This window comes from Rhinolophus sinicus, chromosome 12 (genome assembly GCF_057876585.1).
Source record: "Rhinolophus sinicus isolate RSI-liver-muscle chromosome 12, RSI-T2T, whole genome shotgun sequence".
In the NCBI taxonomy this organism is placed as follows: Eukaryota; Metazoa; Chordata; class Mammalia; order Chiroptera; family Rhinolophidae; genus Rhinolophus; species Rhinolophus sinicus.
In genome coordinates this window covers 21218788-21240898 of record NC_142512.1, presented here as the reverse complement: position 1 = coordinate 21240898, position 22111 = coordinate 21218788, and the positions used below count along the sequence as shown (strand labels likewise).

At 40.6% G+C, this 22111-nt stretch overlaps 1 protein-coding gene across 6 annotated transcripts in view; it reads right to left on the bottom strand.

Annotated features, from left to right (window-relative positions):
* FAM222B (family with sequence similarity 222 member B) overlaps positions 1–21021 on the bottom strand; it is a 56427-nt gene extending 35406 nt beyond the window's left edge. Inside the window, exons 1-2 of one of the 6 annotated variants that reach the window (XM_074320198.2) lie at positions 20877–20998; positions 13033–13185 (exon numbers count right to left, since the gene is read on the bottom strand). The gene's annotated coding sequence lies outside the window, so the exon portion shown is untranslated. Of the gene's footprint in view, positions 1–625; positions 872–9417; positions 9437–13032; positions 13186–20876 lie in introns of those variants that run through there. The other 5 variants (XM_019739543.3, XM_019739541.3, XM_074320197.2 and 2 more) reach the window with 5 other exon arrangements.
* Between the last annotated feature and the right edge of the window lie 1090 nt (positions 21022–22111).

Here is a 22111-nt window from a genome sequence, read left to right as displayed (position 1 = left end):
ATACAGGTGGAGAAACAGATAAGACGTTTAAGTTTCAGTAACAAGGTAAGTTTGGTCGCTCTAGCTAGGTTTCTCCAACAGGGCTAAGTACTACACAAAGCCTGTGAAAATGTACTCTGGAAGAGACTTGAGCAGAGTTAATCTCTAACAAGTATCAAGATGTCCTTAAACCATCATTTGCCGGGGGTTCTCCCCCTTTCCACTAGCACCTCCTTCCTTTAGATTGTTTTTGCTGATTAAGGCAATCCCAAGTAGGAAAAATGGTGAAGACAGCCTTAATGGGCAAGGATGCAGTACAGTTCCAAAAACCAACTCCTACGGTTTTTTGTTTGTTTGTTTGTTTTGCGGTTTACTGCATCAGATGCCTCCCAAGAAAGGGCTTCTCTTTTCTCCTCTGTTCATGTTACTGCGCGACCGACATCGACACATCAGTAAAAAGAGATGAGTTCTGAATCTCCTTACCCTGCTGCAGGGGTGAGATGGAGGGAGAGAAAGAAGAATTAAGGGTAGAATTAGAAAATCAAAGTAAATTGATGGCATGTGGAGCTCTTACTTCCCATTCCATTTCCCCTCAAGGTTAAGTCGGCTGAAGTCGGGCTTGCGTTAGAAAAAGCACCACACACACCTTGAGCCCTGGGAAGGGAGGCGAGGATCGCTCCGCAGCTCGCTGGGGCTCCGGGCTCCGCCCCGCCCGCGTGGGGCAGTTCAACTCTCCGCGACCCGCCCCGAGAGGATGGATGAGAAGGGGCTTCTAGCGGTCTTGGCAGGGGGAGGGGGAGGCGCCTGCTCCGGGTGCCAGGCTCTCCGAGCGCAGCACTCCGCGGTGCGCCAACACCCCCTCCCCCAGCCGGCTGCCGCTCGCTCCCCTTCGCCGCCGGAAGCGAGCCCCGCCCCCTCAACTCCATCCCGGCCCTCCGCGAGCCCCCTCCCGTCCACACAGCCAATGGCAAGCCAGGGAGCCAGCAGAACGACTCGCCAAGCAGCCAACTGGGGAGGCCCGCTGGGAGGTCAGCAGCCCGGGATAGGCCGGCTTCCCGCGGCCCCGGCCCCCGCGCGGCTCCTCTTTGTTAGAGCTGCCCCTATCCCTCCTGGCCCCCCACCCCAAAGCTGGGAGCCTAGCATCTCGCAGCTGGGCCAGGTGATGCCCCCCCTTCTCGCGCTCCCCCGCCCACTCTGCCTGGGTATTAAGAATGACCCCCTGCCAGGCAGTACCTCCCAGAGTGCCTCAGACTTCCACAGTAATAGCCACTAGCAGAGATACCCGACGGTAAAAATGCTCCCCAGGCCTCTATGCCTCGCCCTTCTTTTCACAGAGTCAACTGCACTCCCTCAACCGTGCAGAGATTTAGGTTTGCATATTAGGTCAGCCGCACACATCAATCCACCCTGTTTGAAAGTGCTTCCCAAGACTCAGAAATTAAGGGGTAGGGGGTGAATATTGGAAAGGTATGTACCTGGAAGTTGGTGGTGGCAGAAGAGGGAATACATCAAATCACCTGCAAAAAAGAAACACCAAAGGACACACACACACACACACACACACACACACACACACAGTTGGCTCCAACCCAGCTCAGCCACAAGACATCTACTTCCAATTAAACCCAAACTAACCACTCCCTTAACAGGTTTCAGTAAAATCAGGAAGCAAACATCTAAGTCTTGTTAAAGCCATCACCTCATATTAGAAAAAACTCAAAGCAACTGCCAGGACTCCGCATCAACACTTCAATCTCTAATGCCAACGTTAAGGGCATAACACTGCTGGGATGGATATGCTAAGGATTGTAGGATATTTTCTTAGGCATAGTGGTGGAGCAGTATATGGATCTCACTTAAGAAAAAAAAAAACAAAATGGGGGTGCGGAAGGCAAGCTATTACCTATACTGACATTTTGTTCCCCAGAATTCTAGCAACTAATGTTACAAATCTACATCACCCACTACAATCCTGCTTAGTTCCCCAATTACTACTACAATTTTTTAAAAACAGAAACAAAATACTTCTAAGTAGCTCTTTCCTATGTGGCGCTCAAAGCATTTCATATATATAACCTCAGTCTTTTTGGAAGATGGCAAAGGAGCTGAAAAACATACCCATTTTAAAACCAGCTCTTTTTTTTCCTAACCCAAATTCAAAGACTCTGGCTGAAGCAGCATTTACAGAGAAATTTCATCAGTGTCTCATAGGCTAGCTTTTATTAGGTTCCATATGAAAAGAATCAAATGTGAAAAATTGTTTATTTTAAATTCTGCCCACAAACGTGTCAGACTAGCTAGCAAGTGAGTGCCACCCATCTTCTCCTGAACTAGAACAAAAATTCTCAAGAGCACAAAAGCAGTTACAGCTCTCCTCCACGTCATTTAGCAATCCTGTGGCATTTTCCATATTAAAATAACGAAACAATACTCAATAAGCTAATGTTTAGAAGAGCTGACCTGAAAGGTACTCTTGATGGCAAAAGGAAACTTGTGAGTCAGTGCCTTCAGAGTCCAGCCTTCTTGATAAAGGCGATTTTTTTTAAAGGATTAAATAGAAACTAAAACTTAAATCCTTTCAAGGTCACTCACGTACGAATTGATTTGCCTAGACATCAAACACAAATATACCTGTGTCTCGCCATTATTTTCACAAATGTTGAAAACTGGGTAATTCAGACAAAACTTCTAACATCCTCTTTTAAAACATAAACAAGGAATTCTTAGGCGGTTTCAAATACCTTAACTGAAATTAAGAAGTCAAATTCATCTGCCAAAAGTATCTATATAATCCAAAAAACCACAAAGGAATTACAATTGTTTCATAAAAGATCACAGGGACGCCCAAAACATTTCCTCCTAAAGAAGACTTCAAGTCCAACTGAATTCTTTTCATGCCCCTCAAATATACTCTTTCTATTTTGCCAGTACCCTAACAGACACCCTTACCATGTGTCTGTGGGGGTAATTATAACTTCTTTCTATTCTCCCTTATTCCACATACCACTGCTTTCGTACATTGGCTCTTCTCCTTTAAGAACTACAGAAACAGGGCAATTCATTGCACACTTACTAGGTGCAAGGCCCTGTGTCAAGAAATTTATATATACATATATAATATTATCTTCATAATAAACCAATGAAATAGAAAATTTCCTCCATTTTTACAATGAAGAAACAGAGGTTCAAAGCAGTTGAGTGGTCTACTCTAGGTGACATAGCTGGTAAACGGAAAAGTCAGAATTAGAACTTGAGTCTTCTGGCTCCAAATCTAATACTCCTCTCCACTAAGCTATATAGTGGCTCACTGGTGCCTATGTCATCCAGCCAAGTTTCCACTCTGCGGTTGTTGTATCTTCCATAACCTGGCACTAGCCTATGGCATCAAACGTAACTCCCTACCTTTTCTCAGCATGTTTTCCCCACACCAGATAGACTGATTTTCTTGCTCACTGTCCATGTATCATGTTCCTCTATTTCTACTTTCTTGCCATGACTTGTGGTGTTACAAGCATTACATTTAAATCCTACCCATTCTTCAAGACCCAGCTCCAATTCTACCTCCCTTATGGAGCCTTATTTGATGGTGTCAGCGATGATCCATCTTGAATCACTACCACATACAATTTTGTATTTAATTGTTCTGTTGTTTAATATGTGATTTGTCTTCCTAAGTTAGGCTGTAACTCAGAGCTAGTATATTTGCGTTTATATCTCTCCCTTCACAATTTTGCACAGTAAGGCATATGTAATCAAGTCCTCAATAAATATTTAGACCAGTAAACTTTGTAGTAAAAGAATAGCCCAAATCATTTAAATGACTCAAGTTCTCATAACAGCCACCAAAGCTGAAAGCATTAATAACTTTCTTAATTCATTTTCAAGATAGAACAAATAACCAAGTCCTCATTCTGCCACTACTAAGTACTTAGCTGCTCTGCCTCAACAGGATCCTGGACAAATTGATAAATTGATAGGAGGGGCTTCAACGTTTCTTGATCTGGGAACTATTTACATAAGTATGTTCAATTTGTGAAAATTCACTGAGCTGTCTACTTATGTATACTTTTCCGTATGTATGTTTTATCTCAATAAAAGCTTTAAAAATACCAAGTTTCAGATTGTATTATAAAATAATGACATCCATTTCTTAACCACCTATGAATACATATGGCTACAGTTCCAAGAAAAATACCTGGACGTGTATACACCAATTGGTCACCAGTGCTTATTTACCACTGAGTGGGGGACAGAAGGGGTAGGGAGAGGTGAAGGAGACAATCTTTAAATGTTTTATTTGATCTTTTAAAAATATATGTATTACTTTGTAATTTTAATAGATTAGCTAAGATGTGGAATTACAGATTATTTTTTACAGTTTTTAAACTTTCTATGTTAGACATGTCTTGCTTTTTTAATTAGTAAAATATATTAAAAGATAAAACAAACACGTCATCTCTCACAAATAGAAAGAAAAGATCAATGGGCTGGACTGAAACTAGGTAATTACCTACCTAGTCTGATCACTGATCAGGTTGCACTTCAGTATTTTTTGAGTACTCTATTTTGCAAATTTCCCTAATGACATTTAACAAGCAAAAAAAAAAAAAAAAAAAAAAGCTGCCTTTGATCATTTACTCCAATCAAAATAAACACACAGTTTTCAGTAGAATCACATAACAAAGACAAAACAGTAAAAACGATCAGCATTAACAGAAGCTGAACACTATTAAAAAGGTATTTTCCCCGTAAAGACCTGCTCCGGGACATTTTACAGAATTCAGTCATGAGACAGAACACAGACCTTGGTAAGAAACGTTATGATTCACTAGACTTAAAGAAAGCAGCAGGTCTGAAAATACAAGTGTTAAAGTTAAAAAACAAAAAGGCAATGCCTTGAACTACTATTTCAATGTATTAGGTTGGTGCAAAAGTAATTGTAGTTTAAAAGGTTAAAAAAAAAAAAAATTTGCAAAAACCGCAATTACTTTTGCACCAACTTAATAGCAAGGTATCCCTTAAGAGATTTTTTGTTGTTTTTTAAAAACTGGCTACACTTTCTCTTTCAGACACTAGAGGGAACTGTAAAATCCATTCACCTTATCTGTGGGAGTTCAATTTATTCATTCATTCACTCACATCACCACATTTTTATTGCATTCCCATATACCAGGAACTCTATTGGACCTCAGGGACAAAAAGATGAATGAGCAACTTAGTCTAGTGAGAGGAGACACACCAATTTAAAAACTGCACATGAGAACCAAACCCCAACTTTTGCAAGACTGGGGGCCTAGGGCAGAACAGAAAGGAAAGCATTTCTGGCACAGGGAGAAAAAACATGTGTCCATATCATAATTCACACTAGACAAACCAGCTTATCCAAACTGGCTGATTTTCCTATTAACAATCTTCCCTGCTTTAATTCAAATGAAAATAAGCTATACCTTGAAGGTATCTTTAAATTGTTTTCTTTAGAAAGTAGAGGCATGAGGCCTTCTTGGGTATGGAAGATTTGCTAAAATATCTAGTTGGCTAGGTTTCAAAATCAATTGTACACGGTTTAAAAAGCATGAAGGTAACAGATACAATTGGAGTTAAGACTGCTTACATGACAATAAAACTTCTCAGTAGAAATCAGGATAAATTATATTACACTCCCCTGAAAAGAGAGTGTCTGTCAAGGGAAAATGAGTAAGTAGAAATTTCCTAAATGCACTCTAAATGCACCCAAGTTAGGAGATAGAGAACCCTGACAATTAGTTTTCACTGTTGTCTTTGAAAAGCCTCTGTAAAGAGACATGTTGGTTGGCAAATCATTTCCACACCTAAATAATTCAAGTTTCCATAGGAAAGACTAAGGTTTTAACTGATAAACCAGAATTAAAGCTCCAAGTCACCATAAGAACAATGGAAACATTTGTGTGGTGTATTTTTCCCTCATCCTCAAATGACTGTTATATCATTTGCTATGGTTTGGGATGTTTGGATTGCATATGTTGGCGGTGGGAAGTTGGAGAAAAGGGACAAGTTGTTAATATCTCATATTGATGGGGTAGCACATGGTAGAAAAATGAAAAGCCAACATCCTGAAAAGGTTTCACACACACACACACACACACACACACACACAAAATGAGACAGCAAACTTGTGAATCAAGTATGATTTGGCATCTTTAAATGCAGAGCCAATTCTCTTTTAGTGCCAAAGCCAATGGCTTCTCCTGTAGATAAAATGGCACAGTTCCTGAAAAAGCCCTGGACGCTGTTTCCCCACAATCCTATAATCTGTCAGAAGACAGAAAACAAAAAGGCGGCTTTGCCAGCCAGGAAAAGCAAATTATAACCAACACAGAGCCAACACTTTACTTCAGACAGAAGGAGCTTTTTCTATGCATCTCTGGAAGGAGAGAGACAAAAGAAGCTTACCATTGCTCAAATAACCAAGGCAAACATTTTAAGCAAATATCATCTTGGATAAGCATTTACTGCAATAGCCTACTTTCTCACTTCTTATTCATAGCCTTAAAGAATATTTGCAACACTTATGGAAGAGAGTTGATGGCCACAAAACACAAAGAACTTTCAAAAGTCAATAAGAAAAAGACAAATAACCAAAAGGGAAATTTTTCAAAGGACATGAATGAGTAGTCACAGAAAAAATACATAAAAAATCAAATATTACATACATCCCACAGTGTTAGGAAGTTGTGAAAGTGCTGTCTCCATACAGTCCTAAAGGTATTTTGACTTGATAATACTGCCAACTGCAAGCTTCCAGAGAAATCTTGGCAACTCAGAATGGAAGAAAAAAAAAAAAATAGGTAAGGGTGCCTAAAATCATCACATTACACTTTAAATATCTTATAATTTTGTCCATTACACCTCAATAAAGCTGGAGGGAGGGGGAAATAAGGGTGCCTAGCATAAGGAATTCATTTCTAAAAACATTTAGGTAGAAGCTTTGTGAATATCTACTGGGAACTATTAAGCAGAATGGACACAAGAAAACTGCAAATCAAATCCAAAGAAACTAAAATAAGAATATAAGATGAACCTTTACCTATGAACATAAAATAGCTGAAGTCAATCCTTGATTCTACAATGAATAAGGCAGATAGATGCTGGAAGCAAATAACATAAAGTCTAAATACAACCACAGAAGTAAAGCACCTCCAAGACAGTAAGCTTACTCAACTACCTTTGCTGTGGAAGCAGGCCATTCAGGGAACCCTTTATCAGTCACCAAATGCAAAAGGAAAGCAAATAATGCCTGGTGCTGCAAAAGCAAGTACAGTCTTCCCATCAAAGAGGAAAAGAAACCTAAGCCTTTTATTTGTCCTTTATACAAAGAGGTAATGGATTATGGGAGAACTCAAATTCCAGAAAAAAAGATTCAATTCCAACCTATGTAAATCTAGGACCCTCATGTCACTTTGTTCTAAAATTAACAATACATAGGTCCCTATTGAAAAAACAATACACAAGATCCCAGCAGAGTCAAGTTCTGAGCATATGTCAGCACCACTACTTAACCATTTCAGTTTTCCCTTATTGACTTTAGGCATCAAAAGAAACACGTCCCAATTTTCCTGTTTGACTGCCACTTTAAAGGCTGAGAAAAGTTTAGTTCATCAGATTCGAATTTCAAGCATTTTCTAAGTACATAATGCCATCAATTCTATATTTAGACTCTGGTATGGAACAAGGAGTGCTAGTTTTGCCTGAAATGGTACCATGTCCCTCTTCAAAGCCTAACTGCAACCATCACCTAAGCCTCTGTTAAAGTGTCTATATGGTGTCACCTAACATAAACTAAAATGCTTTTCCATGCTTTTTTGTGAATTCTACTGATTGGCTGTGATGCTTTAAATATAAATAAATCACCCCCACCAGTCCTTTAAACATTCAGTATTATCACTGGCCTTCGGTGGCATTCATATACTCACTTGAACCAAAAAGCCAAGATGGAAAGAACGCTAATGATACAAGTCCTCTAAAGTTATAACAAATCTTGGAAATATTCTCTTTAATAAAAAATTGTTTCATTATGATTCCATAATTGTTACACTGCAGCTTAAGGTAGCAATCTTTTCCCAAAGTCTGAGCTAGTTGTTCCTTCTAACAAAATTTATAAAAAGATATCACCTTTCTCAAAAGGAACTTAAGGCCTCTACCATGTTGTTAATTTTCACAACATCCCAATAAAGAACTATTATTTAGCATTTATATCACATCACACTTTAACTTGCCAAAGTGTTTTATAATTTTCATTAGTAGTCATGCCTCACAACCACTCACTGAGGTAAACTGGTCCTGTTACCCTCATTTGACAGCTGAGAAAACTGATGTATCTATCGTAAGGCCAAGGTCAACCCATTATGCTTTTCCAAGACCAGGGACCTGACTCTGACAAACAGTCTCATGCACTCACCGTTGTACATGTAATACCATAACCCTAGTTGAAGTAGGATTTTAGAGAACAGGAATCTACCTAAAGTGATGGCACAAAAACATTAAAAGATTTTAACACTTCAACAAAAATATGTAACCACATTTAGGACTGGGTAGAAGAAAAGGAAACTACGAGACTAAGAAGAAATAGAAGGTAAGAGGGAAAAAACCAAGAGTGGACAATATCACAGTTTAAAGAAGCAGAGAGGCAAAAATAAACGAAGACTGAAAAGTGTCGTCTGGGTTTGACAATTAGGTCATTGAGCAGAGCAGTTTCAGTGGAGTGGTGGGGACAAAATCAAATTACATGCTTGAGGAACAAATAGGCTGAGAGAGTGAAGGGAGCCGGGGGAACACTACTTTTATGAACAGGAGAAAAACGGAGCAGCAACTGGGGTTGGGTAGAGACAGGGAGTTGAGGGAAAGCAAGACAAAGATTGAAGATTCAAATGAAAGAGAAACAGTGATGCACCAATATCAGAGGGGTTAATAGTAGAGCAAGAAAGGAAAGGCCACCGTGAATATAAACCAGTCAACTCCACAGGTGTGGGAGAAAAAAGTAAAGACAATTTCCACTTGATGGCCTTTGAGAGAAAGGTAAGGGGAGAACAACATTAAAGGATTAGAGATCAACTGGAATAACAATTTCCCAAGAACAGGAAAATATTTAGGTGAGACACAGACACCCAGACACCCAACAATTCCCTACTAAGAGGGATGACCTTACTTTATTAAAGTCCTTACTTAGACATTTGAGATCTGGTGGAAAATCAGAGTACTTGTGGAAAAAAAGAGCAGAGTAGAGACATGATCCAGAAACACTAGCAGATAGTTCAAATAGCCTCTCATGAGAAAGCAGCAGCAGAGGGAAGGATGCCAGGCAGAGGGGGAAATGCTGTTAATCAATATTGGACCTGGTTCAGCCAACTATAAGTCACAGCCAATGTTCTCAATGTCTTCCCAAACCTGAAAATCCACACTCACCTGGAAGCCATAATATACAACTTCCAAAAATATTCAGGACGTCTCCTGCCACAATATTCTGAATGTCCAAGGTTCCGTCCATTAAGTATTGCCTGGGAGAACAGATAGCTTGGCTAGACTTTGGATGAGATCCACATGCCCCCCAATTAACTTGATCAATCTCACTAGTGAATCCTTTTTCATGTGCTGAAGTAGAGAATTTATCTTCAGCTTGACCCAGCAGTACCCTAGGACAGGAACAAGAGACTAGGAAAGGTGCGCAGCATAATACTTGGCAAATAAGCAAACTTAACAAAGTAGAAAATAACTGGAAAAGCATTCTTGAAATCGTACGAATCAGAACACACAACTGCATTTCAAAATAAAATAAATTCTGAAGGATCTAAAATTTCTACTCAGAGACCTCTCACTATGTATCTTTTAAATTACTTAAAATACATTCAAAAAAGAAATAAAATCGTTAAAAAATTCAAATATATTTAGGAAATTACATTTCTGGAATTCTTTAACATCTCTCACCCTCAGACCTTTTTTTTTTTTTACACAGTAAAATTAATTTTGGGGGATTCAGTTCTAACAGTTCTAATAAATGCATAGTTGTGAAATCACAATCAAGTACAGAACAGTTCCATCACCCCCCCAAATTTCCTCATGCTACGCCTTTGTAGTCAAACACTCCCCCTACCCCGAACCTGAGGCAATCATTGATCTGTTCTCCACTGTCCCAATGGTTTTGAGTTTTCCAGAATGTCGTCATCAATTCAATCACATAGTGAGTAGCCTTTTGAACTTGGCTTCTTTCACTTACCATAATGCATTAGAGATTCATTCGTGTTATTGCATATATGAATAGTTCCTTTTTATTGCTAAGCAGTATTCCATTGTATGAATGTATCACAGTTGGTTTATCCATTCCAAAGTTGAGGGTCATTCAGGTTGTTTCCAGTTTTGGGTAAGTACAAATAGAGCTGCTATAAATATTCACGCAACAGGTTTTTGTGTCATAGGTTGTCCTTTCAATTGGGTAAATACTTGCATCATATGCTAAGTGTATGTTTTTAGAAGCAACTATCACAATGTTTTCCAGAATTCCAGTTGTTCCACATCCTTGCCAATCCAGAATCTGGTCAGTTTTCTTCTTTACTGTTGTTTAGCCATTCTAATGGCATATCTCATACGATTTTAATTTGCATTTCTCTAATAAGATGTTGAGCAGTTTTCATGTTCATGTGCTTCTCTGCCATCCATCTATCTTCTCTGGTGAAGACCTTCAAATCTTTCATCCATTTTTTATGGTGTTATTTGCTTTCTTCTTGATGAATTTTGAGCTCTTTGAGCTCTTTATACATTCAGGATACAGGTCCTATGTCTGACACATGATTTGCAAATATTAGGTTGGTGCAAAAGTAATTGCGGTTTTTGTAACTTTTTTTTTTAACCTTTTAAACTGCAATTACTTTTGCCCCAACGTAATATTTCCTCCCATTCTTTTTTTTTTTAGATTTTATTGGGGAAAGGAACAGGACTTTTATTGGGGAACAGTGTGTACTTCCAGGTCTTTTTTTCCAAGTCAAGTTGTTATCCTTTCAGTCTTAGTTGTGGAAGGCGCAGCTCAGCTCCAGGTCCAGTTGCTGTTTCTAGTTGCAGGGGGCACAGCCCACCATCCCTTACAGGAGTCGAACCAGCAACCTAGTGGTTGAGAGGATGCGCTCCAACCAACTGATCCATCCGGGAGCTCAGCGGCAGCTCAGCTCAAGGTGTCATGTTCAATCTTAGTGGCAGGGGACACTGCCCACCATCCCTTGTGGGACTGGAGGAGTTGAACCGGCAACCTTGTGGTTGAGAGCCCACTGGCCCATGTGGGAATCAAACCAGCAGCCTTCGGCGTTAGGAGCATGGAGCTCTAACCGCCTGAGCCACCGGGCCGGCCCCTTTTCTCCCATTCTTGTGTCTTGTCTTTTCATTCGCTTGAGTGTCTTTTGCAGAAGTGAATTTTGATGAAGTACAATTAATTATTTCTTTTATGGAGCTTGCTTTTGGTGTTGGTATCTAATAACTCTATGCCTAACTCAAGGTAACAAGGATTTCCTGTTTTATCCTAAATATTTTATAGTTTTCCATTTTACATTTAGGTCTGTGATCGATTTGTAGTTAATTTTTACATAAAGTATGAGATATAGGTTGAGATTCTTTTTCTCTTTTTTCTTTTTGCATATAGCTATCTAGTTATTTCAACAACTAGTTAAGAAGACTATCCTTTCTTGACTTGCCTTTGCACCTCTGTCAAAAATCAACAGACATATTTAATAGCGCAGTTGTATTTCTAGACTCTATTCCGTCCACTGATCTATGTATCTATCCTTTTGCCAATACCACACCATCTTGATTACTGTAACTCTTTAGTTAAGTCTTGATATCAGGTTCTATTTCTTACTTTGTTGTCCTTTTTCAGCATTGCTTTGGCTATTTTTGTCCCTTCGCCTTTCCATATAAACTTTAGAATCAGCTTGTCCAAGACTTTTTCAACATTCCCGAAATGTGTCTGCTTTCAGGTAGGAATTAGCTGCCTAAGTTTACCTTTTCTTTTTTTTAGAAAGTTTAAATGAGTTTATTTGAGCCAAACTGATGACAATTGCCGGGAAGCAAAATCTCAATGGATTAGGAAAATGCTTCCCCCCCTATGTTTACCTTAAGAAAAATGATGGGGGTATTGTAAAGATTGGAAATCTTAAGTTTATTTTTTAAGGGTCTGATTTTTTACCTGTACAGCTACTGAGATTTCCTAAAGCAATGCAGAAGGGAAGAAAAATGCTTTGCACAAAGATATGTATTAATATTATTTGGTACAATAAAGTTGAAAACCTAATTTTCCTAAAAGACATGCTGTTTATTCCAAATAGTTAAAACAAACAACATTAAGCTTCTTGTAATTTACAAACAATAGTCTCTCTACAGCCAGTAATCTTCCCTAACTCCTCACCTACTTTACAAACAATGGTCCTTCTACCGCCAGTAAGCTTCCTTAACTTCTCACCTAACTCCCAACTCTTCCTTCAGGGCTAAACCTTGAACATTTTGCCACTCACAAACCTTTCTTGATCCTATAAAAATGGGTTACGGGGTTCCCATGTTTCCATTGCACCCCAAGGTCCTCTATCACCACTCTTTTAACACATTATATTCTATAAATGACAGTTAACTTATTTGTTTCTCCCATCAAGACATAAATTCTGGGTAGGCAGGAATTAGCTATACTACTAGCTACTTCCTTCTTAGCTTCTAGCAGAATGAGCAATGCATAAATCTTTGTTCTGAATGACAGCAAGAAAGAAAGTTGAAAAGGGGATGTCCTACTTTGCAGACATACTGTAAAAAGAGACCTCCAAAAGAACAGGTGATAGCAGCTTTTAAAAAGGAGAGATCTGCAATAAACAAATAAGGAGATGGAGGGCAAAACTACGGAGTCAAAGATAAAGAGACATATGAAAACTATAACATATGGACAATTATTTGGATACTGTTTTAAATAAAACAGTTGGAAAATTATTGAGATAACTGGTGAAATGTGAAAACTGACTGGATAATTGATGATATTAAGAAATGCTTGATACTTACAAGAAGCAGAGTACAGCATTAGGAAGAGACAGTGGAAACCTAATGGCTCTGTGCGATGTCCGAGGGATAGTGGATGGGGGGAGGGGGCTTCACACAGTGTGAGGGATATAAATGATAAACGTCCAAGTATTACTTTGTCTTGTGCACCTGAAACTAATAAAAAAATGTAAAAAAAATTAGATTAAAAGCAATCAAGAAAAAAATAAAATAAATGCTTGGCGTGGCCAGTTAGCTCAGTTGGTTTAGAGCGTGGTTCTGGTAGCACCAAGGTTGTCGGTTCGATCCCCGCATGGGCCACAGTGAACTGTGCGGAAGGAAGGAAGGAAGGAAGGAAGGAAGGAAGGAAGGAAGGAAAAGAAAGAAATGCTTATTAATTTTTGTGCGATTTTTCCTTTTAGTCTATCTCTCTTAGAAATATATACTGAATTATTTATTCATGAAACTATGATATCTGGGATTTTCTTAAAAATCTTTTGGGTGGGTTAGTGGATGGGGGGTACACAGTCGGTAAAGGGTACAAGGCTGGTATGAGTTGACAATTATTGTAGCAGAGTGATAGGGTTCATTATTCATTATACTGTTCTGTCTACTCTTGTATATATTTGAAATTTTCCATAATAAAGAAGTAAAAAGATATCTACAGAATTCTTTTATTTTTAACATTAAATCCCCAAGGAAAGGGCAAAAAGGGAAGCATGGAGAGTTAAGCCTTGAACCAAGTCAAGATCTTTGGTGATGGCTTTGATTCCCAGCTTTTGATTCTCCAGTCAAAGCCATACATCTGTTTAATGTCAGTATTAAAAAAGCTTAGCTAAAATCTACCAACAACTTGAGATACTCTGCATATTTCTTCCTTTCATAAAATATATCTCTGCTTCTATTTCAAAATCATGAACTATAAAAAAGCACCTAAATTATACCAAACTGTCCTTCAAAAAAGCCAACAACGGCATGTATATCTTCTGCTTACCATCAGGTATATTTATTTCAGTGTTTTCAGTTCTTGCCTAACTGGTGAAAAAGCTGTGGGGTAGCAGAAGACTGGACATAGTTGGCTTGAGTTACCAATCCCAACTCTGAATTAACCTGGTATCACTGGTTCAAAACTATCCTGCGGTCTTCAAATCTGAGGTTCTGGTTCATAAAACTCACTTAGTTTCTAATCTGAAGCATTCAATGGAACAGATTCCTTCCCCCCCACCCCACCTCTTATTTATAATGGAACCCATGTTAGAAAAGACAGTTTTTCTAAGTCTGGTAAACCAATGAGAACAGGAAAAGATGTACAGCTGATAGGCACAATAATTTCCTTTCACTGAAAATTTTACAAACCTGTATGTGCTTTTATTTTAAGCATGAATGGTATCCTTATTTAATTAAAAGTAATACTATTCTTTCCATTAAGGTGAAAGGTTTTTTGTGTTTTATTCTTTTTTACAATCTAAAAACTGTTCATTTAAGCCAAGTGTATATAGCACATTAAAAAATGGAAAAATAAGGAAAAGGATCGGCATTGTATGAACCACTGCAGAGAAGGTACTGAGTGTCATATTCCCATAAAGCCAATCTCTCCAGATGATGTGAACAAACAGCACAGAAAGCATGTGGCGCCCAGACTCACAAGGTGGTCATGAGGACTTTTACTTACACCCTACTGATTTCTAGACCAGCAGCTCCATTCTAAACCTTTCTACTGAACGCAAGACCCAAATAAACAGAACCCTACTGGACATTTGCTCCTAGATTTCCCAGACACCTCAAATCGAATGTACCAAAATCAAACTCATTTTCCCCTCCCACGTCTCAGCTTCTTATTCCTGGATTCCTTACCATGGTTAATGACATCACCACCCACTTACGTGCCCAAGCAAGTAATTTCAAATCAAGCTGTGACAACCCCTTCTCCCTTACACACTACCCAACATAAAGTCAACAAGTCCTTCTCGTCAGTCTCCTAAGAAGCTCTTCAATCGTCTATAATTCCGCCATTACCAACGTCACTGAGGTCTTCATATCTCAAGTGATCATTTCATCAATCTCGCAACCAACTAGTCTCCCTGCAGCCAATTTCACCTTTTCTAATCTAACTGCCACAAGGTCAATGGTGTTACTTTCCCCTCTCCTTAAATAGTTGTTTATGGGTCAACGGTGTTACTTTTGAACAAAGTGTTTTACTAGCTTAAAACTCTCCCATGACTCCCCAGCACCTACAAAATAAAATTGAGCCCCCTCTCCAAGGCCATCCCCAACTGGGCTCAAACCCCTATTTCACCTCACTGCCTTCCAATTCTTTCCTCATACCCCATGATCTAGCCACATTAAACCAGGGGCCCAGGCGCAGGTCTCCACCCTGATAATTCTGTAGCCCTGTGCAAGCTGTCCTCTGCATTTGAAACACGACCCTCTCCAATCCTTTTGTTGAAGCTCATCCTTCAAGATCCTACCGACTCTTCTAGGAAGCCTCCACCCTTCTCCTGCCCCCACGGGAGACCCAGCACTCCCACAGCACTGCGTACAGATCTCTATGATAGCACTTATTGTACTGATTCATAACTATTCATGTGAGTGTCCAATCAAAATGTGAGCTCTTTAAAAACAAGGATATGTCATTCACATCCCAGTGCCCAGCACAATGTCTGCTGAACTTGACTGCTAAAAGGATCAACTCCAACATTTCTCAGTGAGATCAGAGTCCAATAAGCTTAAGAGATTCAAGCCTAGTTTTGGCTCGCTGGTGAAAAGAAAAGACACTTCATGCTTAGGTTACTTCTAGTTTTTCATATTTTTCCCTACTGCCTTCAGGGTTAGTTACCAGAAAATTAGTAACTGAATAAGTCTTTTATCACTCCTTGAATTACCTATATTTTCCCATAAAACAGCACAATCCAGTGCTGTACCAAATCACAATTTTATAACTGAGTCATCAAATCGGAGATGCATCTTTAATAAAGAAAACTTAGCATGTTTCCTCTCAAGTTGTATTCCTTTTCTCTGAGTTACAAAGCTCTAAAAAGGACATAATCAAGACCTTGACAGGCAGTGAAAAGACAGAAATAAATATGAAACACTTCTCTGCATTCACCTCTCACCACGAGTACTGACTTCACACTTACACCCCACTCAGGTCAGCAGCCCTTCCCCTGGCCACTTTGCTTCTCACACTCACTCTCACTTCCCAACATATCATATTAGAATCATGTTTTTAGAGTTGCTATAATATTTTAGGAGTTTAAATCCAAGAATTAGGCTGTCTCTTCTGAAAATGTTCCAAGCTTCCTGTCCTGCTCTGCTGCATGATACAATGTTACTCTGCCAAAGTCTTAGCTCATTTCCTCCTCCTGCTTGTCCTCATATGGTGGTACACATCAATAATGCCCTTCCCATTTTGACTTTGCTGTCTGCTTGGAATGCCCTATCTTCCTCAACTGTCCACCTGTGAGGTTCTATCATGCAGGTGCAATGCAGGAGGCCTTTACTGACAACACCTGCACCCAGCCTGTCGGTCCAGCGCAACACAGGCAGTGAGGGTGCGAGAAGGGGCGGTTTGGGTTAAGTTTTTTAGAAAGAAACTGTAAACAGAAACTTAATGCAGTTAAATCTCTCCGGAAGTCCAGGGGTCTCTCAGTCTCAGAAGACTGGAGCCCAGAATAGGGCCGAGGGGGGGGGTGTGTTATTGACTAGGTATGCAAAAACAAGAGAAAGCAACATTGTTTCATACACAGTCTCTGAAACTCACACATAACAGAAAAATATTTATCTCAGTCACCCTTTGTCAGTCAACAGCTGAAGCACAAGGTCCCACAATGTCCTAATTAAGGTATGTACCTTCTCAGGGTCAGAAGGGTCAAGTCTCTTATTTTGTAAGTTCCTGTTGAGCTAAGTGGAGAGAACTGATCTTTGTTGTTTTTGTAACTTCTCTCACAAACAGGTGCCAGGGAAAAGGCAGAGCCAGCAACAGCTTTTCCTAGGCAGGGGGAAGGGGAGGCAAGGCCCCTTCCCATATTTTTCTAAGGCAGCTCATTGGGGTCCCCACTCGGTTCCGCCTGGCTTAGGTTGTATCTACCATGAGATATCTTACCCATCTTTGGCTGCAAACCGTCTTTTGGGGACCAGACAGAGAGACATAAGGTGTAAACATAAGGATAGAACAAAGACCCAGAAAGGCACAGTCTCACAGACTCTTCTTTCCTTAAGGAAAGACATGGGGTGACAGTTGGCTAGGCTGTTGTGTGACTACACCAGCCTTCCATCGTAACAAGCTACATCTCCCTGTAGTAGGACACTCCTTGTACTTCAGCAGTTCTGAGACACACTCCCCCCACATTTCTCGGAAAACAGAATACATCTTGTAACTGATGGCAGTCTCATTAGCAGCATTTCTTCTTAGTGGCATGTAAAATAATGGTAAACCTTACAATCCCTGGCACCACAGGTTTGATGAAATAAGGTATTACATCCTATTATAATTACTTTGCATATTTGTTATATTTCTGTTTCCTCCACCAGGACTGTGAACGTGCAGAGGGCAGGGGATATGTCATAATCATCTTTGCCTAGCATAGATTTGGGCACAGAAAGTGAGTCCAATAAACACCAGTAATAATTAGTATTTATTCAGCATTTAGCAAGTATCAGGTACTATTCTAAACACCTTATGCACATGCAGTAACTTCACACTTATCTCTCACTCTGGTCAGCGGCCATTTTAACATTGAACCCTCACAACAACCCCCTGAAGTAAGTATGATTATTATCTTCCTCTTAAAGATGAAGGAACTGAGGTAAGCTTACACAGGTAGGCTCCTTCAAAGACACAAAGTTGCAGAAGATCTGAACCCACGCTTGCTGACTATGATTCATATTGGTTCTCGTTTTTTTCATTCATCAAATATTTAATGAGCAATTACTTTATGCCAACTACTGTATTAAACACAGTAAACAAACCCTGGTCCTCAGAAGGCTACTCTGAACCTACATACACATTCTTTTATTCTTTACCCTCCAAATATCAGATCCAACCTACAAATTCACTAAATTAAATACATTCTCCTCTTTATTTTTCCTTTTTAACATGTTCTCATAGTCAGTCCTCCTTTAAAGTTGTTAGCACGCTATCAAAAACCAAACAAACGACAAAAAAAAAAACCACACCTTTGTGCTCTATTATTAATTAGCAGCTGTGAAAATATCACAAGAGACTTCAGTTAAGAAATGGGATGGGTGGCAAGATCAGGAGGGCTCTTACGAAACGATGATTCTGTTTGCAAGCAAATATCCTCAGTAAAAAAGAGATGGAGATACAACACCATAATTTTGTTTTTAAATAGACTGTTTTTAAGTTTTCCCTGAGCTCTGAGATGCTTTTTTAAAAACAAGGCTTCACTTTATCAGAACAAAAATGAACTAGTAAACCTTATTTCTTTTAGCCCTTGCTATGTCGGGTCCCCACTTGAGACAGACTGCTCGCAAAACAGGCAATCAAAGCACTGACCGTCCTCTTTCTCTCCCCCAGGGAAAGTCTACTCATTTGGTAACAGTCATCTACTACTTAAAAGTAACCACAAATAGGAAAGAGAATAGAAAAATGGATGGACAGGAAATTCTCATCACAGCTGAACAAACCTCTATCATTTTAATGTAACATGGATGGCATTTATGGACTTGTTTGAACTGATGGAAATGTCCAATAGAGGAAAAAATGCATTACCAAAATTAAAAATAGACATCCAATTATTAAAAATAAAATGTCTAGGGCAGCTCTAACATTCTGTACCTCTACTTCAGCTTCCATGTGATAGTCAAAGACAGAATAAATTTGTATTCTGTAAATGACCTATGACAACAGTGACAAATGCTTCCTTTTTCAAACTAGCCTCTAAAAAAGAATAATCGGTGTCAGAGAATTTATTGGGAGAGCCAAGTTAAAAATGATGTATCACTGTCCATTTTCAGGAAAGAGAGGTAAAACACGTTTTACCACATAGAGAAGTTAAAGACAACTAGGGTTCATTTCCCTCATTCCTATAACTCGTTTTCTTTATCTGAGACCCTTTAAGGATCTAGTACAGCCACTCCCTACCTTTGCTCAGATGAAAGACAAATCACTCACTAATTTCCAAAAGGCCTCAACATTTCAAGCTCTCAATCTTCAGAGCCAGCAAAGCTGAAGCATCCGTCATCTCTTTCTATCCTTTTGAAAGGAATTTCACATCTCTTTCAAAAGCTGTGGCCAGAAAGCCATCTTCTCTCTCTGGCAGCACAGTTTAACTCTGTCCTCTGCTTTGTCTACCCTAAACAACAAGAACAACATAACAAAGCCTCAGAAGTGCTCCTTCAGCCCATTAGAAAGAACCAGCCTCCTCTTGGGCTCTTGTACAGAGGTCTTTCTCTGACGCTCCACACTGGAAGTTCCAGAATAACAAAAAGTGGAGCTGAAAAGCTGCTGCTCTGTGCTTATCTGACCTCTAAAACAGAGACAGGGCCCTAGAGCAACCAGAGACCCCTTTGTAAAGAAAAGCTCTTTGTACAATTTAAAAATAACAAATTGTATTTGCACATCCCTCACTGTGCAGCCCTTCCAGCTTGTCTCAAACTAGTTTTCTCAGCTCATTATAAAGCACATTAGTATTAACTATGTTACAAAAGAATGAACCTGAGTGAGCTATGTTCAGAAAGCATTTAACAGGTTGGCCCTCCTTTCTTTATTTCCTTCCTCTTGGATAAGGAGCTACATACCATTTGTGAAAATGCCTGAGACTGGGGTATTTTTCCCACACAACTCTGATGGCTAATTTGTCACATCACAGAACAAACTGGTATTTCTGCACATCATCTGCTGGGCCCACCCTGTTTCCCCGAAAATAAGACCTAGCCAAACCATCAGCTCTAATGCGTCTTTTGGAACAAAAATTAACATAAGACCCAGGCTTATTTTATTATAAGACCCAGTCTAATATAACATAACACCGGGCCTTACATTAATTTTTGCTCCAAAAGACGCATCAGAGCTGATGGTCCGGCTACGGTAGGTAGAAAGCACGTTATGTGCCTACTGAGGTTTCACAAACAATATGCTTCGCCTTGACAAAGAAATCAGTCATTCCACTAATAACGGTAAGACCTAAAAACCAGTAACACTGTTAGTGATACAGTAACATCAGCTTAGTACTAATAATCTACAATTTCCATAAGCAATCTCAATCACATGCATGACGCCTGCAATAGCCCATTTACGCCCTACATCTTCCAGAAGTTCAGAAGGGTTAAGTGGGACCTGCCCAAGATTATCTATCTATCAGCTTTTCAGTGATGGACGTGGGTTCGAAACTGTCAGACTCTAAGCCCCTAGCTCTTTTCTCTAGATCTCTCCCAGCTTTAAACAGAGGGCTCCCGACTTCCATTCTCTACCCAGAGTAGCCTTTTAGTCCGGGCGACCGGCCCTTCCCCGCCTGGATCAGAGTTGGCTTCTTTAGCTCCAGCAGGGCTTTCATCCTCCACCACCCTCCCCCCACGACCATTCTCTGAAAGAAGCGGAAAGGGAGAGGCGACCGAAAGGTCCTGGGGGAAGGGACGATGACAAACGGGGGAGCGCGGGACACTCTCCCTGCCGTGGGTTCCTTCACTCTGCAGCGCGCATACCCTTTCCTCTGACAAGCTGTCCAGCCCTGGGGCCGACGATCTGCCCACCCATGACCCAAATTCTCTCGTCATCAACTCAAACTGTCCCTCCCCCACGCCCCTTCGCCTCTGACAGAGCCCAACCCCCCCGCCCAAGTCCGAGTATCCTTCCTCCAAGCCAACCCCGCTTCCCTCCCGTCGCCCAAACCCCTTCCACCACCACTCACTGTCGGTGACTGGGCCCGGCCCTCATGGCTGCTCGGTTGCCGACCGCCGCCGCCACAGCAGCTCCACGCCCCAGCCCCTCAATCGCCGCCGCCGCCGTCGGGACTCGCCGGGAGCGGCTCCTGCGCCTGCGCAGCCTGGCGTGCCGGGGCCCTCTCGGGCAGCCTGCGCCTGCGCAGTCCGCTCCGGGGGCGTCTTCTTCAGTGCCTGATTCCCTGGACCCCCGGGTCTCAAGTGGACATGGCCGCTGGCCTCGAGGACTTGTTAAGCTTAAAGGCTCTGGCGGCTGCCTCAGGGCTGAGGCCTCTGGAATACCTTGCCTAGGTTACTAAACTCTTAGATTCATAAGGGGCCATAGACTTAATGGCACTTTCAGGATTCTGGATCTCATTTGCCCTTAAAGGCCTGAATTCAGGTGCTCGGAGGTGACCACTAATAATAAATTTAGGTTTCTTTCAAGAAGACGATCACATCTAGAGTGCATTGGAGGTAATTGTGTATGAGGCAACTTTGACATCCTAGAATACACTACTGGCCAGGAGATATTCAGAAGCACCGGGGACCTTGTCCAGCAGGTGACTGCATCTGGAGTGCATTGTAACACAGTGCTAAGTTCAGTCCGTTTATCAGAAGCATACTGTTTATTGGGCGAAAATGTTCCAGGCATCTCATGTGCCACTGAGGAATTAGCAAGCTAATAATCCCCTACTTTCCAGCTCTCACTGTGGAGCCTGACCCTTTTGCAAACTCGTAAAGGAAAACCAGAACTTTAGCACAAGGAAGCCCGACTATCAGCCCCTAGACCACTGTGCTGCCTTGGTTAGCCCAACAAGAGACCAGGTTCAATTGAGTCCTGGGACTTGAACTACACAAACTTGAAAGCTACAGACAATGCACAGCAGTCAAAGGGAAGAGAAGGTACAGAACTAATCTCCCCTTGTCACCAGGACGCTTCCAGCCCACCTTCAGCCCAGTCTCCCCTAATTCAGAATTTAGAGAGATAGGGACCAAGATATAATGTAAGGAAAAAAAAAGAAAAAAGGAAGAGAAGCAAAAGGAGAAGGAAAAGTTCCATATTTTTTCTGTGAAAGGTTAAATTCTCTTCTACTTCTAGGCCTGATCCCAGTATCTGATTTGAATATTTGAACTCCTAGTCTTAGATTAAGGAAAATTTCCCTCATTTTTGTAAAGAAGCAAGAATAGACCCTAGAGTAAAGGTATATGCTGAAAATGAAGT